Below are 24,877 nucleotides of genomic sequence, written 5' to 3' on the forward strand. Positions count from 1 at the left end.
AAGAACAGGTTTTTCTGCCCTCAGTATCTGTGCAAACATGATGCCAAGACTAATTCCGATCTATCTGCACATGACCCATATCCCTGCATATGTGCCTAATCAAAAGTCTCCAAAATGCTGCAATGGTATCTGACTCCACCACCATCTTTGCTAGATAGGGCTCTTAAAGAGCTAGATAGGGCTCTTAAAGATAGTGGAGTCAAGGGATATGGGGAGAAGGCAGGAATGGGGTACTGATTGGGGATGATCAGCCATGATCACATTGAATGGCGGTGCTGGCTCAAAGGGCTGAATGGCCTACTCCTGCACCTATTGTCTATTGTCATCCATGGCAGCTCGTTCCAGGCACTCATCATCCTCTGTGTAAAACAACCCCTCGCACAACACCTTTAAGCTTTCCCCTCTCACCTTCAAGTATTTGAATTTTCCATCCTGGGAAATAGATTCTGACAGTCTACCCGAACTATGCCTCTCCTAATTTGATATACTTCCATCACCTCTCCCCGCAATCTCTGGTGCTCCAGAGAAAGCAGCCCAAGTCCGTCTAACCTCTCCCTGTAGCTAATACTCCATGGTCCAGACATCATTCTGGTAAACCTCCTCTGCACTCACTCCAGTCTTTATATCCATCCTGTAATGGGATGACCAGAACTGCTCAGGTTACTCCAAATGTAGCCAAACCAAAGTCCTATAAAAGTGCATTATAACTTCCTGACTCTTACACACAATGCTCCAACCTATTAGAGCAAGCGTACTATAGACTGAGGATAAATATGTCATTGATACGAGTAGTTGCAAGATGGTCATGCCAAGGATACAGGCAGGTTTCAGGCAGAAAGTACCAGGAATGGGAGTAAGCAGTGAGGACCCCTGTAGCCATTCCTCTCGACAACAGATATGGCCTTAGGATACTGTTGGTGGAGATCACCAGACAGGGGAGTGCAGCAGCAGCAGTCAGGTCTGTGGTGTCCAGACTGGATCTGAGGCATAGTGGGGAAGGATGAAATTAGGCAGAAGGGATGAGGCCCTGCAGAATGAATACAGGGAGTTAGGCAAAAGGTTAAAAAGCACGACCACAAAGATAGTGGAGGTGGCCCGTGGTAGGCGGTGATAGCATAGTTGTACAGTCTCTTTAGACTTATGGATGGGACTTAGACTTAGAAAAACCTATGGATGGGAGAGATGAAGGTGGAGAGGTTGTTACTCACGAGCAGCCCCACTCTCAGCCGCAGGAGCTGGATTCCAGTGGCACGGTTAAACGTTATGGCTGGAAACTCCCTTGGCTGCGCTGGATGGCCATGTCTTCTTTCATGTTTGACGTGCCCTTTGCACTCCACAGTGCATTGCTGAGCCGCCCTCTTGGCCATTGAACCTTCCAGTAGATTTCCTCCCCCCAATCCGCCAGAACAGACTTTGCATGCTGGGTTGAGCAAGTCCATAAACTCACTGAGGGTCTGAGACCCGTCAGCTACCCTCGCCTGGTTTAGCACATCAGCCGAAGCGGTTTTCCAGGGTGTGGCCACTGCCGCATCTAACAGCTTCTTGCAGCCACAGGTGAGAGCTGGGTGCCAGGTGGTGACCATAGGTAGACAAACTACCCTCAAAGCACCACGACATGTCCCCTATAAAAGTTGCTACCTCTCGTTGAGCACTCCCACAGAGGTAGTAATCTCTGCATTACTCCCAATGCCATATGCTAGTGAAGGTAGGAAGGGGAAGTAAGGACAAGTGAATGCATGACTGAGGAGACGGTTCAGCGGGCAGCCATTTAGAGGATTGTACCATTGGGATCTGTTCTAGGGCAGAGGTGACCTGTACAAGATGGATGGGTTACAGCTGAACTGGAGAGGGACCTCATGCTGGGCAGATTTGCTAGTGATATTCGGATGGCTTACACTGAATTACTCAATTTACTCAGTTTAGTTTAATGTCACGTGTACTGAAGTACAGTGAAAAGCTTTTGTTGCGTGCTAACCAATCAGCAGAAAGACAATACACAATTATAATTGATCCATTTACAGTGTATAGATACATAATAAGAGAATAACATTTAGTGCAAGGTAAAGCCAGCAAAGTCCGATCAAAACTGATGATAGAACTGGGAAGGGGGAGTGGGAAAGCTAGGGCTATTTGAAGTTACAGGTCAATTTTCGTAATGCTGGGGTGCAAGCTACCCACGTGAAATATGAGTTGCTGTTCCTCCAATTTGCGCTGGGCCTCACTCTAATAATGGAGGAGCCCATGACAGAAAGGTCAGATTGGGAATGATAGGGGGAGTTAAATTGCTGAACAACCAGAGATCAGGTAGGTTAAGTCGGACTGAGCGCAGGTGTTCAGCGAAACGATCGCCAAGCCTGCGCTTGGTCTCACTGTTGTACAGAAGTTGACACCTGGAACAGTGGATACAGTGGATGAGATTGGAGGCGGTCCAAGTGAACCTCTGCCTCACTTGAAAAGTGGTCCTTGGATTGAGTCATGGGGTGAGGTAAATGGACAGGTGTTGCATTGTGGAAGTTAATAATGATTTACAAATACAAAATGGATTCTGATGAAACTAAGACAAGCTATAACCTTCTTCTATTAAATTGCAAGGTCAGCGAAATGCACTAACCTTTGCTTTCAGTACATTAACAAAGCTAGCAGACTGTTGATGTTCCCTTTCCAAAAACATAAGTGAGATAGCAAGTACAAGTTTCATGAATGTCTCCTCTATAACATAAACATAGGAGAAAATTCAGACTAACCCATATCCACAAGATTATGATGTGCGTCATCAGCAGAAAAAAACAAAATGCTTGTTCTGCAGAAATACAACCTTCTTCCTCTGTCAGAAGAACCTGTCAATCGTCTTATGCTGTCAATCTTTAGGATCTGTTAATCTTAAGTAGCAAGAGGCTATGCTAACCTTTATAGATAACGTATTGCTGAATCGTCGATTATTGGAGTATGTATATGTAATTCGATCACTGTCCCTTTGTGTGGGGATAAGAACTCTGTATAGTCTGTAATCTGCACACTGTTACCACACCCACCTGGCGAAATAAAGAATGTACTCCTTGATCACTGATTTTATTTGCATTTCTGCCTGTTTAAGAATATTGAACCACAACATTGGCGTAATTGGCAGCTCTTGCGATTGCGCTGAAGACTCTTACTCAGAGGCTACAGCTTGGCCGGGGTCTCGAAGGGGGAAGAAAGTGCACTATCAGACCCCTTGATTCTGAAGTAGCCAAGAACACTGTTGTCCTTCGTCCGAAGTGTTCTGATTCCTGCCAAAATCTTTCAGAATAGACAACGCAAGGTAAGACAATTTTTGGGATTGTTGACTCAGACTAAGTAGGCTGTCTGTAGTATTAAGCCGAAATACTGAGCAGAGAAATGGGATATGCTCTGGATTGAGTGAGTTCAGACTAAGTTGGCTGTCTGCAGTATTAAGCCGATATATTGAGCCTAGTAATGGGGTAGGCTCGGGAAAAGAGGAATGTGAGAGCTTCGGTATATGTGGGAGTTCCGGTACGTGGGAGTCTCTGTACCGCATATATGTTATTTGGATCCAGGGCAAACGTAAAGATTGCATAATGTATTCAAAAAACAGAGAGAATATGGTTGGCCAACATAATATTAAACAATTGGTATGTAAAACTGGAAACCTAAGCAAAATAACCCCAGGGACCCCTTGTCTGACACATCGACTTTGTTTACAGAGAGAGGGGGGGATAAGGAACAAATTCAGAGAGAGAAATAATTGGAAATAGTGTAGAATACCTCCCCCTTGCACTGGTCATCCGGTCATTAACAGCAGGAGCTACGACACTCAGATCCCGTGAAGAGGAAGGGGATCCAGTATGCCTATAGGGAAGGGCACCCCCAGAAGAATGAAGAACTGATAAGGAAGATGAGGAAGAAGAAGAGAGAGGGCTTAAGGCAGAAGAGGAAGAGCAGTGAGAGAGTTAAACAACACAGAGCCCCAGGAAAGAGAAACAGCAGATAAATAAGAAGATTGAAAAGATAAAGCAGGATGTCGAGCTGGTGGCTTTCGAGGCACTGTACCTTAACTACCCCGCAAGGATCAAGGATGCTCACTTTTGCCCCAAGAACTTTAACATTTTGCAGCCAACAGTCGGTACAGTTTAAAACAAACTTGAAACAAAAGACTCTGACCTGTTTGAAAAACAGAGCTCATCTCCCTGGTGTAGATCGAGGGGAAAGTCTGAGTAATCGGGCAAGTGTCAGGTGTGGCAAGACCCTATATGACAGAGAATCAAACCAATCCCATTTCTGGGCCTGGTTAATTTCTACCGGCAGTGGATACATTGGTGTCTCCGCCAGGGCACAACAGCAATTTTACTTTGGAGTCACGTGAGTGACCACGTGAAGAGCCCGCCAGCCCGCATGCGCATCATTACATCTAGCGCATGGCACAGCGACTGGCTGGCAGGTGCGCTTCTCCTTCAGCGGTAAGTTTAAAAATCCTACAGGTAGGTTTTAAACTTACTTTTCAGGTTGTCCTTTGTTGCAGAAAACTCTTCTCACAGAGTTTCCTGTGGAATATTGCATACGGTAACCCGGTCGGACCGCGGGGAAACCAATTGGACCGCGGGGATGCCGGCTACAGACCGCGGAAATGCGGGTAGCGGGTGGCCGTCGGGGTTGCTGCTCGAGTCGCTGAGAGTGCGGTCAGCGACTCCCCAGGGTTTTTTTATTTGGGCCGCGGGGTTCTTTAGGGGTGATGCAGGCTACGGCCCGCGGTAGAGTGAGTAGCCGGTGGCCGTCGGGTTTACTACCCGACTGGCTGACAGTATGGTCAGCGACCCCAACTTCGGCAGCCCAAAAGGAGTGAAACTATGTGCAGTCAGAGAGGCCTGGGCTGGTCGAGGCCGGCAAGGAGGGTTCCCCTCTGTCATTATGGTACGTTCTCGAACGTTCTACCCATCCTGAAATGGTCCACGGAGCAGGGCCATATCAGCGCAGGTTCTCGGGGGACTACGGCAGCGCCTGTGTTCAGGGCTGCTTTCAAAACTTCCCTCAGTGGAGAGGAGTGCAAGGACCCCAACCCCGGAAGTGTGTCCAGGGCACATTCTACATTTGTGAATTAGATTCAGAATACCCGGGGGGGGGGGGGGGGGAACAGAGGTCCCCTCACGTTACTAACGGCAACATCACCCTTACGTCTCCTATGGCAGTAGTTTTTCTAAAGCTGGTAGCAGCCAGGGAACTGATTCTGTGAGCAGAGGTCTTCAGTCCCAGGCCCAAGCTGGCCTTCAGGGGTAATATACTATCCACGCACCTCGGCAGTTCTACCCTCCAAATTAAGGACGGGAATGGTAACTACATCAGGGGCCTTTGGGCTTACCTCAAGCCCACTGGTATCTATGCAGGTACGTGAGTCTGGGTTCCGAAACATGGGTTGTGTGGTCTAGTTATAGTGTATTCTTTTAAAGTATGGCTACAGGGTGGGCATTTATTTAGTTGCCACTAGGCATAACCTAGAGCTAATTTTATTTTCACTTACACCAACAAATTGTGTGGTAGAATCGGACCTGCCATGGCAGCCTAGATCACTGGCTTGGAAAGCCTTGTTGAGCTATACCTATCAGTCACCTGTGCGAGCCACACATGGTGGCGTCATGGTAATTCCGCTCATTAAGGGACTGTGGAAGATCCTTGCCCTAAATGCCGACATTCATATGTAAAGTAATCAAATCTCTGATTTGACTGTGATGGGCGTCTTCATTCATGTAAACGTCTTTGCCCATGACAAATAACTGGCAGGTTTTGTTCCAGCATTTCTCACACTATGTCGGATGTACGGGAGCCAGAGGCGCTCCAGTCCTTCCCTGTATACTGCGTTAGCATCGGAAAGGAGCAGGATTCTGAGTCACTAGCATGTGCAGCTTGTTTGGGGAATGAGATACCAACAGAGCATCGATTTGTACAGCTAGTCCTGGCGGCTGCTGAATGAAGCAACCTGACAGCCCCAACTCAGAGTGAGTGCCAAGTCTTGGGCATCTATGTCAGACAAGATTGCGATTCGTCGCAGTCAAAGAACGCTCCATCTAAAGGCATGTCAGGCAGTAGCTCCTGGTTCAGGGTTGCAAGTTCCTCCCACTCAAATGACGGAGTGGTAGAGAGAGAGCTACAGGCGTATGCACATGTGCCTGAAGCAATGCCTGGTTCAGGGTTGCCATTCCTCCCACTGGGTTGAGCGCAGTGACGACAGATGGCACAATGGGCTAAGTGTTCGGCTGGCGACCGGAAGGTGGCCGGTTCGAATCCCGCTTGGAGTGCATACTGTCGTTGTGTCCTTGGGCAAGACACTTCACCCACCTTTGCCTGTGTGTGAATGTGTGTGAGTGATTGGTGGTGGTCGGAGGGGCCGTAGGCGCAGAATGGCAGCCACGCTTCCGTCAGTCTGCCCCAGGGCAGCTGTGGCTACAGAAGTAGCTTACCACCACCGAGTGTGACTGAGGAGTGAATGAATAATGCGATGTAAAGCGCCTTGAGTATTAGAAAGGCGCTATATAAATCCCATCCATTATTATTATTATTAAAATACATGCACACATGCCTGAGGCAGCTCCTGGTTCAGGTTGCATAAGTCCTCCCATTCGGATGTATAAAGGATGAAGATGGAGCCATATATATTATAAGACCATGGGAGATGGAGTCGCAAAACATGCTTGGTACACAGGCATGCACAGACAAATTGAGGAGACGCATGGTGACACCTGGTTCAGGTGCAATTACTCCCACCCAAAGAGTGTCTAAGGTTAGTATGGATTACCTCCAAACAGGAACCCGAATATGACTATGTGCTGGGGTCCCATGCTTAATACATAATGCACAATCACATGAGGGGAAGTGGTATGCTTTGCCTGTAAAATTGCTGCTCCGTCAGAGACGGACTAGCCACTACAAGAGAAGTTGGCCAGCAGCATCAGCGATCTAATGGACATTACAACATGAACAGAGTCTGCGAATATAATTTAGCTGGAAATCCAGCAAAGGTAAGGGACCTGGAGTTAGAGACGCTGGTAAGTAGGTCTCGTTATTTACCTCCATGAAAGTTCACTATGGTGGACGAACAGAATTCAGCATTGTTCCACTAACTTTCGTCAGAAAATCTTCAGTTATATTACAAACTGATGTGAGTGCTCAAGATGGGAATTTACTAATACCATCTCTAGTTACAGAGGTGATGGGATTTGCATGAGTTACCTGTTCTCAGTTCTATGGTATCAACTACCTTTAGACAATAGGTGCATTCTATGGGTTAGGGTTTTGCGAATATGCATAATCAGCATGCTCAAGTCCAAGTTGATACACTTTGGCCGTGTCATATGTCAATCACATGGGTGCAATCAAGTCAAATTATCTGGGGATAGTTTACCTAATCTCATTTGGCACTGGTGTATCATCACGTAAAATCAATGTCAAAACAGAATGGATGTTGGATCACTAAGTATTTAATGACTTGGTAACTCATTGTACACTAAAGATCGAGATGTTGCATCCAGGCTCAATCACCAGTAGAAATATATATATATATGTGGCATGGCAGTGGCAATAGATGCATTCTCGCTACACTGGGGAAGTTTGTCTTCCTCCATTTTGCCTCATCAGTCGGGTCTTGCAAATATTCAGTAAATCCCGCTTCAGGCTTTTGTAGTGAATGGCCTATGCAGCCATTGTTTCCGCTGATGTTGGGAATGATATAGAACCTTATATGGTTAATTCTAACATAGAATTGCCGGTTCAGCCCGTGACTCGGGCCACCATCCAATGCATGAAATAACCAATTCATTGACATGTATATGGCACGGATAACTGACGACTGGGAGTTCAAATTCGAATGGGTCTTTGACAAAAGATAAGTTATAGTGCCATTAACTGGGCCATACGTACCTTCTCATCATATTTCTGCTAGGAGCTGGACCCACTCTGTTGGGTCTCACCCTCTGATATCCAGATTCATGAAGGGTATCTTCAACTCAAACTTCAACTTCAACTCAACCTCACAGGCTCAGACACGCAGAGATATGGGATGTTAACATTGTGCTGACGCCGCTTCACCGGTGGGCTCCAGTTTCATCCCTGTCCTTGGTCAAACTCAATTACAAGTGGTTATGCTCATGGCACTGGGTCAGTGTAACGGGTCCATTCATTGCGTAACTGGACAGCATGGTTACATCTGCAGGCAATAACAATTTGTGTTCATGGCTTAGTCAAGCAGAGCAGCCAGGGGCATCAGGTTTAACTGAATTTGGGTTTACCGAATGGACCTTTGGTTGTGTGTGGTCATATCTACTACTATACGTGAAGGTCACTTAGAGCCTTAGGGGCACTGATCTAGCAATGTTTGTTAGTTACATAAAACTCATAAGAAGGTATCAGTACAGACCATCTCCAGGTGGTTAAAGGGGTTCTGGCTTGTGCAGGAGTGACTCTGACATTTTAAATCTCTCTCCAACAGGGCTGCAACAATTCAGCGGCAGGGGTATGGATTTCTGCTGTGCCACATCCTAGCGTCTGCAGGATGATCAAATGATCGATCTTTCCATACATTTTATAACAAACACATTGCCAGGCCGGGGGTATTTTCCAACTCGATTTTAAGTTCTGTCTATAGTTTCCTCCCGGATGACAGGGGTTACTATTGTTATTACTTGTTCATAAAATAGCATCAGCATGTCTATATCTATGTCATGTCTGAATGCATGATTATGTTCACTCATCCTTGGTCAATTGATGCAGTGAGTGACGCATGGACTCGTGTCCACAGCGTGAAATCACAGAGCTTTGAAATCTTCACGTAGTCACTCACGTGACTCCGAAGTAAAATAGTAAGATTAAATGAGAACTTATCATTTTGAAGTTTGATCTTTATTTTATGAGGTGTTACGATGAGGGATTACGTGCCCTCCACTCCCAACCAACCCCTCCTCATAAAAGTCAGCTTGTAGCTCTAGTTTCTCAAATCTTACTATATTCAGTTCATCAAGGGTTCGTCTAGCCTGTCCAGGGGTTGGACAGGCTAGATGCAGGAAGATTGTTCCCGATGTTGGGGAAGTCCAGAACAAGGGGTCACAGTTTAAGTATAAGGGGGAAATCTTTTAGGACCGAGATGAGGAAAACATTTTTCACACAGAGTGGTGAATCTCTGGAATTCTCTGCCACAGAAGGTAATTGAGGCCAGTTCATTGGCTATATTTAAGAGGGAGTGAGATGTGGCCCTTGTGGCTAAAGGGATCAGGGGGTATGGAGAGAAGGCAGGTACAGGATACTGAGTTGGATGATCAGCCATGATCATATTGAATGGTGGTGCAGCCTCGAAGGGCCGAATGGCCTACTCCTGCACCTATTTTCTATGTTTCTATGTTTCTAGCAACTGTTAACTGTGATTTCACACCGTTGCTTTGAAGATTGATGCGCATGCGGGCTGGCGGGCTCTTCACGTAATCCCTTATTAGTCCAAATGAAGTGGAAAACTGCTCAGTATGTTCACGGGTGGCAGTATTTTTCATGTTTGCAACAGTTTTAAGTCACATGACTCCCCTTTATGGCCTCTGCCAGCCTCGTGGCATCACCTTATTTGTTCAGACTCATTTCATTTTAACAAAGTGAAACCAAGGAAAAGTGAACTCAATTCTCAGAGACCACTCCTCAAAATAAGAGATACATATAATACACAGGTCACACAATTTATATAAACAAGACACATTGTTCCCATTATAGGGAAGAATGTTATCTCTAAAACGACATGTCTAAACAGGGTCTAATGTTTATAATCCTAATTAAAACACAACATACTTCACAGATGGTCTCATTACAAATGACATAATTACAGTAAAATTAACTATGTACTAGAAACATTAAATGTATAAGATTAGTTTATCTCTACAAATTCCACAACGATTTGTAAGTTAATTCCAAGTACACACACCCTAACTCCAAATACATAGGGGTCGTATAAATGTCAACCTTGATTAACGATAAGTGTTTTAGCCAAGCTCACATTTAGCTTAGTTCTGACTTACACCCTCCCCCTCCTGTTATCTCTAGAGGAAAGGTGTTTCAATCTCGATGCAGGGGGCCCTTTATGGCTCTGTTTTCCTCACTAATAGTATTACACAGAGCAAATGGAAGGTTACAGCTCCAGACTCCAATCACTGTTATCTCGGAGCAAAGTCGCCTTCTCAGTCATCTATAAACATAAGAAATCCAACAGACAAAGGTCACATAACTATCACCCGAACACCTTTCCCCTTGTAACTTGTAATTTATTTATTTATTTAGGGACAGTGCATATTAATAAACATTTACATGTAATACGCAAGATTGTAGCCAGTAGCTAATTTCCATCTTTAGTCCCTCTGGTAAACAAGGTAAACAAGGTAAACACATCACAACACAATCAATCAATAAGAAAAGAGACAAAACAAAAGACAAAAACAAAACAAGGCTGGTTTAGCCTGCAGTCATAACATAGAATAAATAACAAACACTCAACACAGTTTAAAGTCCCAAAGTCATTGTCTCTTCCCTCCTTGCTCTCCCTCTGCGCTGAGGCAATCCAAGCCTCCGATGTTGTGACACCTCCAGGTGATGGTAGGTAAGTCCCGCGGCTGAATCCGTGCTCTGCAAACGGGCCGGTTCAAACTCCGCGGCCCGAGGCGGTCGAAGCTGCCGAAGCTGCCGTCCTCTAGTCCAGCGGACGCAGCTGTAGTTGCGGGAGCTCCGGAAAACAGAACTCGAGCTCCCGATGATGTCGTCCACTGGCCCGCGGCCGAGCCTCCGAGGCTCCAAAGTCGGGTCGGAAGTTGGGTCGCACCGCAACCACAGCCCCGAAGTCAGCGTTGGTAAGTCCTGGCTCTGCCTCCGCAACCTCGAGGTCGGTCGCAGTTGGAGGCCGCCAGCTGTGCGATAGGCCTCAGCGCAGACGGACACAGAGACGGGGGATACGGCTGGAAAGGTCACATCCCCCCCCGAAGGAAGAGTCAAAAAACATGTTACACCCACCCCCCCACACATACACAACTAAATAAACCAAAATAAACTGTAAAAACGGGACAAGAGAAAACAAAAAACAGAAAAGACAAACGGACTGCAGGCGAGCCGCAGCTGCAACGCAGCACCGCCCTTCATGCGAACCTGCTCCCTTGCACACATGTCTTATCTCTTATCTGAACATAAGTATAATTAAACGTAGCAAAAGACTCAATCACAGAATCCATTATGTTAGAGGCGCCTTGCTACCTTAGACCAGTATAAACAGTCATAAACCCTGAGCCTTATGTTACACCAGAGCTCAGGAATGTGCCATCAAGAAAGAGCACATGGACTGTGACCTCGAGAAAGAGGCCCCACTGACAAACTATTTTTCAAACAAGATTATACAAGATAAATTTAATATAGAAGATAATATATGCTATATATCCCCCATTTAAGACCAACAGGGGGGAAGTCCAGAACTAGGAGGTCACAGTTTAAGGATACGAGGGAAGTCTTTTAGGACCGAGATGAGAAAATCATTTTTTACACAGAGAGTGGTGAATCTGTGGAATTCTCTGCCACAGAAGGTAGTTGTGGCCAGTTAATTGGCTATATTTAAGAGGGAGTTAGATGTGGCCCTTGTGACTAAAGGGATCAGGGGGTATGGAGAGAAGGCAGGGATGGGATACTGAGTTGGATGATCAGCCATGATCATATCGAATGGCGGTACAGGCTCGACGGGCCGAATCGCCTACTCCTGCACCTATTTTCTATGTTTCTAGGTCTCATAGAAATAGAAAACCACAAGCTGCACACAACGGTCGTCAAATTAAACTATGACTAGCCCAAATTTCAGGGTCCTTATTTGTAATGTTCAGCGTTATAGTGTTCTTTCTCTGGAATCCTGGATAACTGGGCCAAAAACCTACCCACATTATACTAGGGTGGGGAAAACAACCCAGCACCCCTCACAGTCTGTAGTTTAATATTTCTTTGGTGTGTCTTGCACATCTTCATAGTATTCTATCCTCGGGGTCTGCTTCTGTGGGGAACGAGATTCAAGTTTATCCTGGATCAACGAAAGCTGCTTGGCAGTGACTCTTACTAGAAAACACTTAATACAGGGTAAGACACAATATAATACAGCAATAACCACCAGCAACACAGCTCCAATAATCATCCCCAACTTAGTCAGCCATGCTCCCCAACCGCCTAAAATATTTTCCAGCCAACGAAAGACGACTTGTCCAAAACCCACATTCTGCTTGATCTTTTTTCTCAGATATCTCAACTTATCTATTGCTTTAGTGAAAGACGCCTCTGGGCTAGTATTGTTAAGGGGCTGTCCCACTGTACGAGCTAATTCAAAAGTTCTCCCGAGTTTCCCTGATTTGGAGAATTACGGTAATAGCCGCTCGTAGGTACTCGGGGCTCTCGTGGACATTTTTCAACATGTTAATTAAAAGCCGCTAAGAGACATCCTGAGCTCCGACGGACCCGCAACATACATTCTACGTGCTTACCACGAGTTAGATTTTTTTTTAAACTCGTGAAAGCTCTTGAATTAGCTCATACAGTGGGACAACCCCATTAGGTATGAAGGTGCAGCATTGTTCCCCAAACAAGACACATACACCCCCTTTTTCTGCTAATAGCCAATCTAGTACCTGCCTGTTCTGCCATGCCATCTTACTAGTGGCATCAAGCTGGTCCCCTATGGCTGATAATGCATCCTCAGTATAATTAATAAACCTCTACTAGTTATAATAAATATAGTTGATCCAATTTACATTTTTCGCAGGCGTGATCCAAACAAGTATTGATTCTAACCCGGCAATAATCTCATGCCTAGCTTTAAATTCATTGGGGATTCCTCTTGGTTGCCCTATTCTATCTATATAAACTCCTTCAGGAGGGTTTCAATGGCTCTCTTCCTACGGGTCTTTGCAAAAACTTCTTTTCTGATTCAGATTCAGATTCAGATTCAACTTTAATTGTCATTGTCAGTGTACAGTACAGAGATAACGAAATGCAGTTAGCATCTCCCTGGAAGAGCGACACAGAATATGATTTCAATAAATAAATCTATTTACATGTATACAGTCATAGTGTTTTTCCTGTGATAGGAGTGTCCGGGGGGGGGGGGGGGGGGCACCGAGGTACATTGTTGAGTAGAGTGACAGCTGCAGGGAAGAAGCTGTTCCTGGACCTGTTGGTCCGGCAACGGAGAGACCTGTAGCGCCTCCCGGATGGTAGGATGGTAAACAGTCCATGGTTGGGGTGAGAGCAGTCCTTGGCAATGCTGAGCTCCCTCCGCAGACAACGCTTGCTTTGGACAGACTCAATGGAGGGAAGCGAGGAACCGGTAATGCATTGGGCAATTTTCACCACCTTCTGCAGTGCTCTCCGGTCAGAGACAGAGCAGTTGCCATAACATACTGTGATACAGTTGGTAAGGATGCTCTCGATGGTACAGCGGTAGAAGTTCATCAGGCTCTGAGGAGACAGGTGGACCTTCTTCAGTCTCCTCAGGAAGAAGAGACGCTGGTGAGCCTTCTTGACCAGAGTTGATGTATTGTGGGTCCAAGAGAGGTCATCGGAGATGTTGACCCCCAGGAACCTGAAGCTGGAAACACGTTCCACCTCCGTCCCGTTAATGTGGATGGGGGTGTGCGTGCCGCCCCTAGACTTCCTGAAGTCTACAATGAGTTCCTTGGTCTTCTTGGCGTTAAGGGCCAGGTTGTTGTCAGCGCACCATGCTGCTAGGTGCTGGACCTCATCCCTATAGGCCGACTCATCGTTGTTGCTGATGAGGCCAATCACCGTTGTATCATCTGCATACTTGATGATGGTGTTAGTACCATGTACAGGTGTGCAGTCGTAGGTGAAGGGGAAGTAGAGGAGGGGACTCAGCACACAGCCCTGTGGAACGCCGGTGTTCAGGGTGAGGGTTGAAGAGGTGTGCTTGTCTAACCTAACAGACTGGGGTATGTTGGTTAGAAAGTCCAGTATCCAGTTGCAGAGGGAGGGGTCGATGCCCAGGTTACCGAGTTTGGTGATCAGTTTAGATGGTATAATGGTGTTGAATGCTGAGCTGTAATCGATGAACAGCATTCTTACATAAGAGATGATTTTATTTAATATTCTAAATCGTCTTTCACCCATACCTGAAACTGTTAGTTTTCATGAAACTATGTCACCACATGAATCCAAGAAATCAATAAATGGGGACCAACTCCTTAAGAAGCAATTTCTATATCTGACGGTGGTTCAGGATAGGGTTCTCAGACTCGTGTGAAATTCCATAGTGTGCATCTGTTTACTTGAACCATCCCGTGTGTTTATCCTGCTGCCTTAAGACAATGTACTGGACATTGAGGCCTGACTACCCAGTGTGCTATACTTTGCAAGAAAGCTGCGCAATGTGTATAGTTATGAGGCTCTGGTACAGCCAATGTTTTCCTGTGGCCTTAGTGCATATTATGCATTCTGGTACTTTCAATGTCTGTGCCGTATATTGTGCCCACTCATACCAATCACATGTGACCGCTCTGGACCATTCGGCTGAGCTATTGCCATTCCCATCCCCCAAGATCTCTACAGCCTTGCACCTGGTCCCCTAATCAGTCCCCTGAGGTGGCAGAGTCACTCGGCCATGTTGATGGTCTCCAGATCTGCGTGGAGAGGGACAGTATGGGCATTACCCAGTCCACCCCTACCCGCAGTATCAGGGGGGGGGGGGCGGAGAATCGTGAGTGATCTCATTTACAGCAGCCTCAGAGTCACTAGTGTCTCCCAAAACCTCACTTACTATCTGATTAAAGCTTTGCTCTTCCCTCACTTCTTTGTCCTCCTGTTCACTTACCTGAGGTGCAACAACAGCTGACTGAAATCCAGATGCTATTTTAGCTGCTTCGTCTGCAGTGTGATCTCCCTTTATGATCATGTCGTTTCCTTTCTTATATGCCTGGCATTTAATGACAGCTAGTGCTCTTGGCTTCATTATTGCCCTTATCGGGTCTGTAATTTACTGATAACTTTGCATGGGGTCTCTGTTTCTTTTCTTAAAGTAGGTACGTTACAAAACTTACCTTCAGCGGCGCTGCAGTTCTGCCACTGGCCGTGTGCACGACTTTGGAGCCTTTGAGGGGGGTGGGCGGGATTAAAATGTCGTTTTCTCCTGCCTGTCCGAGATATATTTTCTCGGGCTACCACCTAATGCTGAATAATCGTCCCGACTGCCGTTCTTGGAATTATTTTTTTAAACCGCGGGACAATTTCAGCGCAAGAGTAAAATAAAAACTACTTCTAACGCCGACAACGAGACGGATCTCACGTACGGGACAAAACATAAGGTAAGTCGTTTATTTTACATATAAACTTGCTTAGGATTGCTTTAATCAAAATTTCATCAACGAAAATGTGATTATGTAAATATATGAACCAGCAATGTTTTTCCTGTCGATATGGGGTTTAAATTCACAGCAACCGCAACGTTCCAATTGATCGTGTTCCACAAAAACCCACTCGCAAGATGATTAAAATGGCCATTAATTTGCGGGAATTAACCACAAAATTACTTCCATTTGGCCTATAAATTCATGGCAATGAGATTTAAAAGTCAGAATCAAGTACACAGGACAAGATGTTAAGAAGTCCCTTGTGTGATTGTTATTTGGACACTTACGCTATTTAAAAATGTTAACCTTTTCTTAAGAAATGGATAGATGTTTAGATCTAGTAATTGAATTTTGTAATTAGCTACAATTAGGTAACTAACTAATTATATGCTTTAATTTCAGGTCATTCAAGTAAGATTGTTTTATATTTGTTCCAGAATGCTTCAATCTATAATAACTGAAAATTTCATTCAGTTCTCTTAATTTTTAAGAAGTTATGGGCTTTTGATTGTCCTCGATCACAGCTTTTGAGTTAAGTCAATGGAAAAGCAATAGGGAACAAGATGCTAATTTCAGAGTATGAAAATGGCCATAACCTTTTTAATACTGAAGATATGAAAGTGAATTGTCAAATTAAACTTCTTTTTATGCTTTATCTGATGGGATAAATTGCAGACTTGATTTTTAAAATCTCAAAATGTTGTAACATTGCTACTTAAAGCCTCTCTGTTTCCGTACTGCTCCAAACATGTTACAGACCACGTGTGCATATGCTGAGTCTGTATAAACATCAACTTTCTCACCTTCCCTCATGTCACATGCTGCTATTAAAGCCTTAATTTCTGCCAACTGAGCTGAGCAAGATTGCGGGCAAGCTTCCAATTTAATTATCTTAAACTCTGATTCGTCCTGTAGCACCACTGCAAACCCTGCATGATTGCCATTATGATCCCTATAACAAGAACCATCCACAAACAAGACCTTTGTGTCCTTATCATTCAATAGCTCTGACTGTAAAACATTTCTCAGACTTGTGTGTCCTGCTTCCTTCATTATTTTCCCGAATGGCATCACAATTTCAACATACTTTCCAATCTAGTCTAAAGTGTATCCTGCCATTCCCAAGAACGTTATCATCTGTCCTACTGTCTGAGGTTTGGGAGCTTTAATTATTGCCTCAACCTGATCCTGCGCTATAGCTTTTTCTCCTTTGGATGTAACTCCTCCTAAATATTCTACCTGCTGCTGACAAAACTGCAGATTCTTCCTGGATTCTTTGTGACCTCCTACAGTGGCTTGCAAAAGTATTCATACCCCTTGAACTTTTCCACATTTTGTCACGTTACAACCACAAACGTAAATGTATTTTATTGGGATTTTATGTGATAGACCAACACAAAGTGGCGCATAATTGTGAAGTGGAAGGAAAATGATACATGGTTTTCAAATTTTTTTACAATTAAAAAACTGAAAAGTGTGGAGTGAGGAGGATCTATGCAGAACCTCAACTCTGTGCTGTCCTTTTTCTCCATAATGACCAGCCTGCTACACCACTCAGTTGGTTCCTTGACTTTAGTCAAGATGTCCTGCTCAACCAGTTTCATGAGACCATTCATGACCTTCCCTTTCATGGCTACATGTACCGGCTTTACAGAACACTGTGATGGGGTTACACTCTCCGACTGCATTACCAACTTGAACTTGGCTGGCAGTCATCCCCGGTCTTTAGTTGTCAAAGACATCTTTGTAGCTCTTGAGTAATGATTCAGCCTCACTAACAGCATTCAGGCTCTTAAAATTCTCATAGTGAACCATAATGAGATTCATCTGTTGTGCAGCTTTGTCGCTCAGGAGCGGTGTGAGCCAGCCTTCCTCTACCGCTATGAAGTGAACACGGTACTTCTTGTTGTTAGTCTTGTTCCAGAGTATGACTTTCGTCCTACCTTCCGTCAGCAGGTTGGATCCGTTGTACATCTTTAAGACGATTTTCTCTTGTCTAATGTCCTCTTTCATGGGTACAAGATCCTTGGGAATCACATTTTACTTCGGAGTCACGTGAGTGACTACTTGAAGAACCCGCTCAGTGCGCAGGCGCGGCATTACGCCAGCAGTGCAACAGCGGCTGCAACGGGAGTTAGGCGCTCCCGCTATAGAATGAAACGGACAGTCATGTGAGTACCCTGAGGTCGGGTCTCTATTACAGGGGAGCCTTTTTTCTGCTTGTGTTTTACAGGCAGAGAAAAAGGCTCTGAAACAAAACTGTCCCCCGTTTGAGGAGGAACATTTTCCGTCGGGGAGGGGTGCAGCAACAGGCGGTAGGAGCGACCCGGTGTTCCGCTATTCCCCGACACCGTGCCGAGCCCAGCCCACTAGTACCTGAGCAGCGGGCTGGATGCATAGCCACCCGAAGAGGCAACCGGCGGGTGTTTTCCCGATTTCGGACGGGACGTCTCTCCACCCGCACGGGGGGAGAGAGAGCCGCCTGAGCCGCTGGAGCGGCTCTCGGAGCAGGTGCCTGCGAGACGTGCTGCTTGAGGGGCGCTCTCGCTTCTACAAGGCACAAAAGCTCTAGAAGAAGGCGGTAGGAACAATTACCGGGCGCTCCGCTATCCCCATCACCGCGCCGAGCCCAGTCACGCTAGTGCCTGAACTGCGGGCTGGATGTTTAGCCATCCGAAGAGGCATCCGGTCGGTGGCGTCCGATTTGTCGGACGGGGACATGTCTCCACCTAAACGGAGGAGAGACAGCCGCCTGAGCTGCATCCAACAGCTATTGGAGCAGCTCCAGCGGGATGCGCAGAAAGAGCGCTCTCGCGGAGGGAGTTCAGGCACCCCCTCCACAGTGTTTCATGCACTGCCCTCTGCTCCCTCATTACTGGAGGCTAGCATTGGTGACCAGGGCTGGGCTGGTCTGGAACAGGGGCTGGTGGACGAGATCGGGAGTATGCAAGGGGTGCAGGATCAGGAAGAGCTGCTGGGTGTGGTGGACCGCTATGTAGCAACCCCACGTGCTGGAAGACCGCTGGAACCGAAACTGGCGGCCAGCATAAATCATCTTTCGAATAAGCCCTTGCAGGAGAAGGTGCTTTCTGAGGCGCTAGATCTTTACATAAATTAAAATTAAATTTCTTTATTTATATAGCACATTTTTAGTCAACTTGCATTGACCCCAAAGTGCTTCACATAATTACATTCACACACACAGGCAAAGATGGGTGAAGTGTCTTGCCCAAGGACACACACAGGCAAAGGTGGGTGAAGTGTCTTGCCCAAGGACACAACGACAGTATGCACTCCAAGCGGGATTCGAACCAGCTACCTTCCGGTTGCCAGCCGAACACTTAGCCCATTGTGCCATCTGTCGTCCCCTATAGCACCAGAGAACTGTGAGGCCCTAAGAGTGCTGACTGTGAACAGCCAAATCTGGGGGCACGTGGGGTCACACATTCGTAACTATGAACTCAAGCTACAGCAGATCCTAAGGCCCCTGACGTCGGCCATCACAGCCTTTGCTCGTTCTGTGGACAGCACGGACATGGATACCTGCCAGTGTACTGCCATTGATGTGGAACACTCAGTTTGAGATTAACAACTTCCGGCGGGAAATCATAAGACCTGCCCTCAATCCCAAATTTGCTGGGTTATGCAAAGCCCCAGCTGCAGAGACGGACGCTCTGTTATTCGGGAAAGACCTCACCAAAAAGGTAAGGGACATCCTGCCAGCATATAGAGTAAAGGGTTCTTTACTAACAGGGGGGAGATTACACTTGTTCAAAGAAGCATGGGGTACTGTCACGAGTGACAACTATATACTCAACAGCATTAGTGGATATAACATACAATTCATGTCAGAAAAATCGTCGCCAGTTCAACATTGGCCCCAAAGGGTATTTTCTCCCTCCGTCAAAGAGAAACGTGAGGGACAAGCTGAACTGGTGAGACTTATCACAAAGGGGGTCATCGAAAAGACCAAACATGAACCTTTGGAATTTGTATCGAATATATTCACTAAAACCAAAAAAGATGGTGGATGTCGCATCATCATTGACTTAACACCACTAAATAAGTTTGTTAAGTATATACATTTCAAAATGGAGACATTTGTTACTGCCAAACAACTGATTTCCAAAGGATACTTTATGGCAAGCATTGATCTTAAAGATGCTTACTATCTAGTACCCATACACAAGGATCATCGCAAAGTTGTTCGGCACGGACTTGTAGGGCCGAGATGGCCTGTTTCCGTGCTGTAATTGTTATATGGTTATATGGTTATACCTAAAAATTTATCTGGATGGGACAGCAATTGCAGTACAAAGCATTGCCCTATGAGCTAACTTCAGCCCCAAGATTATTCACCAAAATATTGAACCCAGCCATGGCAATACTAAAAAAACAAAAACATATTGTCATGGCATATCTGAATGATATTCTGATAGTAGGGAAATGATGGAATTGGCTGTGGCAGGAGTATCAGCTACAAAACAGCTCCTCAAAACTCTGGGGTTTGTCCTACATCCAGATAAATCTAAGTTGAAGCCATCCACTATCATGGACTACCTGGGCTTCACAATTAACTCAGTCCATATGACTGTTGCCTTGCCAAAGGCAAAAATGGTTGAATTAGCACAATCATGCAACAACTTGATGGTCAACGAGCGACCAACTATTCGACAAGTAGCAAGAGTAATTGGGAAAATGGTAGCAGCATTTCCGGCTACACAATTTCGGATCTTTGCACCAATTTACAGATAGCAAAGGTACAGGTCACTATGATCATGTCATGAAATTACCCACTGAAGCAATATCAGAGCTATAGTGGTGGGCAGAAAAAGTTTGGCATAGTTTCAGCCCTATCTTCATCACTAACCCTACTTTAGTTATTCAAACAGATGCCAGTGCTCAAGGCTGGGGAGCGACTAACTCCATATCCAGCACAGGTGGTAGATGGACTAACCTAGAGCCATCATTACTACTTACACTGGGCATTAACTATCTAGAGATGTTGAGCGCCTTTTATGGTTTAAAAGCATATGTATCTAATATGCAGCACTTGCATGTTCGGTTACAAATTGATAAATACTACGGTGGTGGCTTATATTAACCATATGGGTGGCATAAAATCATTATCATGCGACAAATTGGTCAACATGATTTGGCAATGGTGTGTCGAAAGACATATTTGGCTATCAGCTACTTACCTACCAGGTAAGCTAAGCACCCATGCCATGAGAAAATTAAACGCCTGGGTTGCAGGTTTGAACAGACCTTACCTGGAACTGGGATTGTCCGAACAAACCATCACCACCATGTCGGCATCCCTTCGAACATCCACCAAGAGGCAGTACTTAACCAGCATCAAAAAATGGGAGAAGTACTGCCAGGAAACAGGGACAATGTATGCAACAGCCACAGCCACCAACGTACTGGAGTTCCTGGCCTATCTACACCACGATGAAGGGATCAGCTACAGTGCCATCAACACAGCGCGGAGTGCTCTTTTCTGCTTATCTCAAACCAGCGCCAGGACAACAGGCGATGGGATCCCATCCACTGGTAGTAAAACTGATGAAGGGCATTTACAATATCAAGCCCTAAGCCCAGGTATACCCATATTTGGGATATCAGTGTGGTCCTGACATATCTCAGGGAATGGCCACCAGCCAGATCCCTCGGCCTCGAGCAAGCTACACTAAAGACGCTCATGTTGATGGCACTTGTATCCGCTCAGAGGGTCCAGTCACTACACAAGTTGAGGCTGGACAACATGGTGACCACCCCAGATCAGATCACATTCATCATACAGGGTCTGGTGAAACAAAGCAGGCTAGGAACAGCTAATCCAGTAGTGGTATTCCGGGCCTACCCACCAGAGCCACGGTTGTGTGTCGTGACCCATCTACAACATTACATAGACACAACCCACACTATCAGAGGGAGTGAAAAAGCCTTATGGGTCAGCCACAAGAAACCTCATGGCCGGGTAACGAGCCAAACCATTTCAAGATGGCTCAAACGGGTACTGAAGGCTGCCGGAATAGATACTAATACATTTAAGTCTCATTCCACTAGGGCAGCATCTACGTCAACGGCCGAGAGAATGGACGTACCGATTGACCATATTCTGAATACAGCAGGATGGTCGAGGGAAACGACATTCAGAATTTTATAACAAGCCGTTGACGAAACCTGATTTATTTGCAGAGAAAATATTACAAGCTGCAAATATTTATTTTAAGCCCGGGGGAGCAATTTATTTTGTTATTGTTAAAAAATACCTTTTTTGTTTCTCGAAAAAACAGATTCATTGGTTGATTACGATAACACTTCCTCCCTCAAGAACTTCGGCATAAAACTGTTACACGGTTTGAAATCACAGAGCTTTGAAGTCTTCACGTAGTCACTCACGTGACTCCGAAGTAAAATAGTAAGATTAAACGAGAACTTACCAGTTTGAAGTTTGATCTGTATTTTATGAGGAGTTACGATGAGGGATTACGTGCCCTCCGCTCCCACCCTCATTATATGGATCAAACTAATAAACTGATGTCTCCTTGTCTTTACTATGTTTACTTCAAATAACTGTGTCTATCTGTGATTCCACACCGCTGCTTGGAAGTATGCCGCGCCTGCGCACTGAGCGGGTTCTTCAAGTAATCCCTCATCGTAACTCCTCATAAAATACAGATCAAACTTCAAACTGGTAAGTTCTCGTTTAATCTTACTATTAACACTGGCACCAGAGTCAATCTGAACCTTGATGGCTTCTGTGCATACCTACATCTCAGCGAATAGGCCTGAAGAGGAATTGTTTCCGGCTGCATTAACCTCAATGCACCTCACCGACTGTGTCGGAAATGGACGGTGTGTCAGATGACTCTACAAGCTTGTGCAGACCCCGTTTCTGCGTGTCTCCTTCTTCTGATTGCAGCAGCAGGCGAAATGGTTTTGTCGTCCGCATCTGTTGCAGTCCTTCCCATAAGCTGGGCATTCCTCCATCCTGCGCTTGTGCATCCTTGCACAGAACTTGTACTTGACTAGTCCCTGATTCTTCCTCTGCGAAGGAAAATCAACCTTCTTTTCCATCGGTTTGAATCGTTCCACCTTGTGCATTGTCGGCTCTTCGCTAATGACCTGCTTTCTTGTCGCTGTTACCTCCAAGGATCTACATATGTCCACAGTCTCCTGCAGTCAGATTCCTCTTCTGAAGGAGTGTCTTCCAAGTTGACTGGTCTGCAATACCAATGACGATGCATTCCCAAATTTAGCTGCCTTTCAGGCAATCACAGAATTTGCATGTCTTAGCAAGCGCCTTCAGCTCTGCAACATACGATTCAATGCTTTCCCCTGGTTTCTGGCCTCGTTTATTGAAAACAAATCTTTTATACGTTTCATTCGTCTCTCCTATGATGATGGTAGATATCTTCTCAATGACTTTCACATCCGTTTCATCTGATACCGTTTCAAATGTCAGGGTATTGAAGGTTCGCAGTCCTTCCGGTCCAACAGTATGCAGGAACACTGCTTTTTGATACTGTTTCTCCTTCATATCCAGTTCTGTTATCACTGCATAATTTTCATACATATGTTTAAACAATTTCCACTTCCACCCTGTTCTCTATGAGCTTTAGATTGGGTGGTGGAGCCACGTGGAAAGATGGACTGGTCTGCGCCATTTTGATATATCAGAGTATCCCCATGCTCTTAATAGCTTATGTTATCTTTAAGCAGTCTCCCACAGCACGTCATTTCAACCCTCCACACCCACAGCACTGATTTACACACTGTGTGTGCTCACTGACCTGCAGGCCATTCCACTCATGCAGTCTGGCTGCTGAGCGTTGAAACACTGATTCCTGAAAGCTTTTCAAAGCATTTTTGCTAATCATCATAGCATCCATTTGATCCTCAGATCTTCACTTTCACTGCTGCCACCATGTTTTGATATGTGTCTGCTTACAAAATAGGTAAAACTAGCACATATTAGACGGAGAAAGATGGCTGCACACACACTCGTGTTGGGATAAAAAGCAAGAATGATTTATTTCCAAATCAAAGGTCACTGACTGATTTACTGAGCATGTGCAAGAACGAGTACAGCTCATACACATAAATTACATGGATATTGTCACTGAGGGCCCAGATGATTGGAACATTGCCAATATTACCCCGCTGCACAGGAAGGGAGCAAAGCAGAATAGTGGGAACTATAGGCCGGTTAGTCAGACTTTGGTGCTTGGTAATATTTTAGAGTCCATTATAAAGGATGAGGCTACAGGAGGGACTCAAATAGAGAAAGCCAGTAGACAGTGTGTGAGGCAGGAGGCAGAGAAGGGAAGCTTAAACTTAAAACAGACCCAACATGTAGGGGAGAAAGAAGAAAAATATAATAAACAGAGAATAAGAGGTGGGTTTCTTAAATGTGTCAGCAGTGAGACAGAGGGGTGTAAAATGAGGGTAGAAGCAATAGGTAGCAAGGTGAAAAGTAAAAGTGGCAGGCAGACAAATCCAGGGCAAAAATCAAAAATCAAAATCAAAGAGATAATATATATAAGCATCTGGATAAACAGGGTCTGATTAGGAACAGTCAACATGGATTTGTGTCTGGAAGGTCATGTTTGACTAATCTTCTTGAATTTTTTGAAGAGGTTACTAGGGAAATTGACGAGGGTAAAGCAGTGGATGTTGTCTATATGGACTTTAGTAAGGCCTTTGACAAGGTTCCTCATGGAAGGTTGGTTAAGAAGGTTCAACTGTTGGGTATAAATGCAGGAGTAGCAAGATGGATTCAACAGTGGCTGAATGGGAGAAGCCAGAGGGTAATGGTGGATGGCTGTTTGTCGGGTTGGAGGCAGGTGACTAGTGGGGTGCCTCAGGGATCTGTGTTGGGTCCTTTGTTGTTTGTCATGTACATCAATGATCTGGATGAAGGTGTGGTAAATTGGATTAGTAAGTATGCAGATGATACCAAGATAGGGGGTGTTGTGGATAATGAAGAGGATTTCCAAAGTCTACAGAGTGATTTAGGCCATTTGGAAGAATGGGCTGAAAGATGGCAGATGGAGTTTAATGCTGATAAATGTGATGTGCTACACCTTGGCAGGACAAATCAAAATAGGACGTACATGGTAAATGGTAGGGAATTGAAGAATACAGTTGAACAGAGGGATCTGGGAATAACCGTGCATAGTTCCTTGAAGGTGGAATCTAGATAGGGTGGTAAAGAAAGCTTTTGGTATGCTAGCCTTTATAAATCAGAGCATTGAGTATAGCAGCTGGGATGTAATGTTAAAATTGTACAAGGCATTGGTGAGACCAAATCTGGAGTATGGTGTACAATTTTGGTCGCCCAATTATAGGAAGGATGTCAACAAAATAGAGAGAGTACAGAGGAGATTTACTAGAATGTTGCCTGGGTTTCAACAACTAAGTTACAGAGAAAGGTTGAACAAGTTAGGTCTTTATTCTCTGGAGCGCAGAAGATT

Source organism: Amblyraja radiata, chromosome 1, assembly GCF_010909765.2.
Source record: "Amblyraja radiata isolate CabotCenter1 chromosome 1, sAmbRad1.1.pri, whole genome shotgun sequence".
NCBI classification, from domain to species: domain Eukaryota; kingdom Metazoa; phylum Chordata; class Chondrichthyes; order Rajiformes; family Rajidae; genus Amblyraja; species Amblyraja radiata.